Below are 5,643 nucleotides of genomic sequence, written 5' to 3'. Positions count from 1 at the left end.
TAATCTTCCAAGCCCGGCCCACCTCTGGATTTGTCTAAAATCTGGTGATAACACTTGGTCTAACCTTGGAGTATAATCACGCTAGCTTCAAGTATAAATTTTTGAAACTACCCTCTAACACACCGTCTAACAAGCTGAGAGGATAATAGCGTCAAATCCAAGCTACATCTCATGGTTCATCTGGTCCTCATCAAGTGAAGCTCATGAAGATACCTCAAGACTCAAGATTAGGAGTAATTTACCCGCTCACTTCTTAACTGGTATAAGTCAGCACCGACCCTCAAGCTGAAGATTATCTTCAACGACCCTTGTTGCTGTTTCAGATGGATACCAACCAGGAGTTCCATCGACTTACTAACTCACCGCGTGTCCCTTATGGTCTAGCAAACACCGTGAGTGCCACTTGAAGCCATGGTCTACACGTCTCCCCCAAAGATCCTTCAATTGGTTACGGAAGATTAACGACTTCTTCAGAAGCCCAAGACAGGGCTACAAGGCAGAAGCTCTGAGTTTTTCCAAAAGCCCGACGAAAAATCTTAAGGGTGGAAGACTTCGTCTTCCACTAAAAATTGGAGCTGACCCTAAAATTTCAAACCTTTCTAAAACACCGTTCGGAACTTGGGATGCACTAACTCCCCTTGAAACCGTGGACTGCACCTCGCCCCCTGAAGATGTTTGACTCAAGACGAGAGATCAATGACTTCTCCAAAAAGGCGCCCGACAAGACCGTGGCCGAAGCTTAGAGTTTTTAAACCCCCCCTATGAACAATTTTAAGGGTGGAAGACTTCGTCTTCCACTAAAGTTTAAAGTTAACTATAAAAGGTTTTCAATCCTGCTAAAGCACCGATGGAGTGCACTAATCTTGAACCCCCGCTAGGATCGCTTAGCAGTTTCAGGTCTAACACCTACATGGAATAGTCAACCTCTTCATGAAGCTCGCCATCGGCAGGAATCCATCATGCCTCCAAGAAGATGAAGCCACGACCATCTCAACAATGGAACATCTACAAGAAGATGAGTCTAACATAAGTCAACCTCTCCAGTCCTACGCTTAGTAATCTCGGGACGAGATTATTTTCAGGGTGGAAGATCTGTCACACCCCAACTTTTGCAACCAGGTTTAGTTGTCCTTAGTTCAAAAATTAGGGGGAACGCAAACTTTTTATATAGACTAATTAGATGAATTTCCTTGATCTGTATGTTAGAATGAATTGTTTTGATCTGTTGATACATGAATTGTCTTGTTTTGCTTGTTGAGTTTTGTCTTGAGCTACCTCTTAGAACAACACCTCAAGTGTTAAAACAACTTAACAACTCACTTAATAAAACACATGTGTGGCCCTGGAAAATTCTTTTCCTTTACCAATGCATAAACCCTATGATTGGTGTTTTCCCATTAAGTACCTCGACACACAATTTCTAGTCTCCGGAAAAATAGTAAAGCTATGGTAACGCTTGTATTACCTTAACCTCCTCTCTTTCAAATAATTGAACCTTTTGACCTAAACCCCAAAACCACTTTTTGTTTTATAACTCAAAATCTTAATTCAAAGGATTTTGTCAAAAACCCTTCTTTTAAATTTGACTATGATCACCTTTGATCATGGTATCACAAAAGAGTTTCAAAAAAGAAATAGTTTTATTTTGGCACAAAGTATTTACCAAATGGCTTACACTTCTATGTGTAACTTTTAAAATATTATAAATACTGTTTTGGTTTCCTAAAATAAAATGGAATGACCCATATTTTATCCTTTTTCAACTATGGATCATTCTAGTATTCTAAAACCCTCTACCATTTCAAAAGTTTCCAAGTAAGCCTATCAAATCAAATCCATAGACACCAAATTAAATGGTATTTGAATTTGTGATCAAATACCCATATCATTGCCTTTGCCATTAATACATCTCACATATCCATCAATCAAGATCACACCTCCATTTAGTCTTGACCTTGGAAATTTAATTTTTGTCTAACAAATCAATCTCCATTGGTATACCTATCTCTGCAATAAAATTTTCAACTTGGCCTAACCATTTTGATAATCTTCTAGACTATCACCACCACTTCTTCGCCTCCCTACCTTTTTGCTTTTTCAAATATCAAGATGGCACTATCACCATCACCACCACCTTGTTACCCCTCTTTTTATTTTTTGGTTTCTTTTCAAACCTTGTGATTTTGTGAGACCCTTGCTATGACATGATCCCTGCTCTCTCCACTCACCATCCACCCCTCTCTATTTTCTTTTTTTTCCTTCCCTCTTGTTTCCAAAACCCTAGCTAGCCATGAGTATCAAAATCAACAATCTTCTTAGGTATCACTACTTCTTATTCTCATCAAAAAATTTGCAACTTGAATGCAATCATCTTCTTTCGGCTCATGCCTTTGGAAATCCTTGCTCAACCCCACACCACCACCCCACCTCTCTTTCTTTTTCCTCGCTATTCCTTTTTATTTGACCCGGCCACCTTTCTTCCAAACCTTGTCACATGGGTAACCATGCCCTTGCATGGCACCCTCCTTCTCCTTTTTCTCTCCACTTATCATTGCACCCTCTCTCTTTTCCTCCCCTCTCCCTTGCAAACCCTAGAGGGCACCACCCCTCCCTTTTTCTATTCTTTGTGGCCCGGCCATGGTGCCCATGCACCACCCCAACCCTCTGCACCTCTTAGCCCGATCTCAAAACCTCTTGGACCCTCCCTGGACTTCTCTCTCTCCCATCCCCAAGCCCAGCAACGGCAAGCCCAACTCTAGCAGCCCAAAAACCCCAAACCCTATCGACCAGAGAAGGAAAACGGAGGGAGCAGCGACTCTGGGAGCCTCCCGCTCGACCCCCTCTCTTCCCGCTCGCCCCTCCCCACCTGCTGACGTCTCCAGCGTGATGTCACCCTGCCCCCACCCTCCTATGTCACCCCTGACGTCCACCCTCACCACCCATTGGCCATGGACGCCGCCCACGTCCCCCTCCCGTTGCCTTCCCCGCCTATAAAAAGAGCTCTCCAGCCACTCCCTCAGCTCACACCTCTCTCCCCTCCTCTCCAGGACACCTCCCTGAGGGCGCCGAGGCGCTCTCTGTCCGCAGCTCGCCCGAGCGAAGCACGCCGGCGTGGTCACCGTGAGGAGGCGGAGCTCGACCTCTTCTCTTCCCCTCTGCCCTATTCTTCTCGCCATCATTTTCTTGTCCTAATGCATCCATTCCCGCCGCCCAGGTCCGCCGGAGAGAGCCGCCATTGCTGCTAGGCCGGAGCTGCTGCGAGGAACCCGCCACCGGGAGAAGCTGCTGCGAGGAAAAGGGGACGCCGCCGAGCGGGCCCTGCACCGCCTCGACCAACCGCCGCCCGCCGGAGCTTCGCCGTCATCCGCTGCGGCCCACCGGTGAGCCTAGCCCCGCCCCTCTTTCTTCCCTGTTGCCTCCGTCCGCCGGCCGCCCGCGTCCCTGCATGGCAACGCGAGGACGACGGCATGTGCCGATCGATCCCGATCGTGGATGCATGGGCCATGCGGCCACATGCACACGGGCCCAGCCGCTGGCCCCCCACCTTCTTTTCCCTTTTATTTTTCTTTTTTCCCTTCCGCCACCTAGACTTCTCTCCTGGGCCGGCCCACGTTTCAAATTCGCGCGGCCCAGGGTTTCCCGCCTATTTTTTTTTTTAGTTTGAAATTCTGTTAAAATGTGTTAAAACCAGAGGCACTCAAAAACAAATAACTCGAGATTTACTGACCCAAATCCGATGAAACCAATTGTGTTCGATCACAAATTTCATTACCTTTCCAATGCCACTAGCCGCATATTTTTAGGATTTTTGTACGATTTTTGGTGAATTAAACTTGTTCTATGTATACTGCAGACTCTAGCTAATTCCTAAAATTGTGGGATTAATATTTTTCGGTAAATCCAATTGGGTTAGTCTTATTTTAGTACTGGCCATCTAGGAAAAATATTTTTAGTCTCTGTTCATGCATAATTGATTATGTTAGTAATATGTGTGTGTCACTTGAATTATTGAACCAAAACTTTTTGTTTATTTAAAATCCTTGACCACCTCTTTTTATTAAAAATGGTCAACTTATGTTTTATTCTTGAAAAACAAAACCTTCTGCAACTTAGGACAAGTTCTATTGTTTTGGTTAGGTTTTCAAATAATATGGTGTAGTGTTTAACCTCCTATTTTTGACTAGTGTTATGTGAGAAAATTAAATTAGGAAAATTGATTTTCTACTTTTCCAAAGAGGTTTAAAAATATATGAATGCTTTGATTCCTAACCAATGCACTTGTCTTCTTTGTGGTGTTATATACCAGGGGATAATTAATTTATGCCATGGTGATACCCAAAGAGGCAATTGATAATTGGTGAGGCTCTTATACCTTTACTAGGTAAATAAAATGGATTTTCTTTTAGTTGCCCTGTAGTATCTATAAGTCCTTAATATGTTAGCCTTAGTAGAGTGGTTCGCTATTGATTGTTGTTCGTTGAATGTTGTTTTGTTGTTGCAATGTGTTGATTGTGTTCCTTGTATATGTTCCGGCGATAGATGCGAACAATTCGGAGAAGAAGAAGTGGTTTGGACGAGGATTTTATTTTTATTGTTGGGATTCTTATATGAATGGAGTTGAAGAAGTCCAGGGACAAATAAGCCAAGGCAAGCCATCTTTTGATCTCTTGCTATTTATCCTTCTTGTTGTGTTCATTGTTCCATTATATACTTGGTTCCTTGTATGTTGTGTTATGATTGGTCCTCTACACTATGCATACTTACTCCCAAGTATGTTGAACACCTTGTTGATGTTATGCATGCTTACCCTAAGCATGTATGCCCCCTTGACCACCTATATTATCACCTTCCTAGTGGTATGATGATGACCCTTGTCGAATCATCTTACTTATGTTGTCCCTATGCATGCTTATCCTAAGTATGTATGACCCCTTGGCACCTCAATCATCATCCCCTTAGTGGTATGATGGTTAGCATCATGTCATTGTGACTCTTAGTTCCTACAAAAAACTATAGGTTGGGAACCCCTTGGAAAAATACCTTGTTGAAAAGAATTTTTGAAAACCTTGGGTGAGTGGGACTTACCTAACTGTGTGTTTATGAAAGGAAAGGACTTTGTCAAAGGTGATTGGAAGGAGAAATCTTGTTTATGAAAACTTTGGCGCCTAAGTATTCATCCGTGACAATTAACCCGCGCAACCACACTACTCCAACGTGGGCACGGAGCTTAGCTTGACGTTTGTTCTTCTTAGCATGAGGCACCGCACAACTATACAAGGGTACGGTTACCCCCGAGTCCGGGTTGTCATTTGGGACAATAGTATAACGGGAGGCCTGCGGGGCTGACCCGTCCGGAAGACACTATGGGTCTCCTGGCTTGGCGGTGGAGCCATGCTCAAAGGGAGGTGAGCTACCACGGTGCCGGGGAGGTACATACTCCATAGGGTAGGACCTCTTGCTAAGTCGAATGGGTGAAAGGCTATGTTCGGGTATCCGTCGTGGCATATGTTGTTATGCGGGGATGATGCCCACACGATAGGTATCCGGATAGAGGTGGGGAAAGTGTGCAAACTCTGCAGAGTAAAATCTATTCGAATAGCCGCGTCCGCGGTCATGGACGGTTGGAATGGTTGTTGCTTAGCC

Source organism: Lolium rigidum, chromosome 1 (assembly GCF_022539505.1).
Source record: "Lolium rigidum isolate FL_2022 chromosome 1, APGP_CSIRO_Lrig_0.1, whole genome shotgun sequence".
Taxonomy (NCBI): domain Eukaryota; kingdom Viridiplantae; phylum Streptophyta; class Magnoliopsida; order Poales; family Poaceae; genus Lolium; species Lolium rigidum.
Note: the sequence above shows the minus strand (reverse complement) of the source record.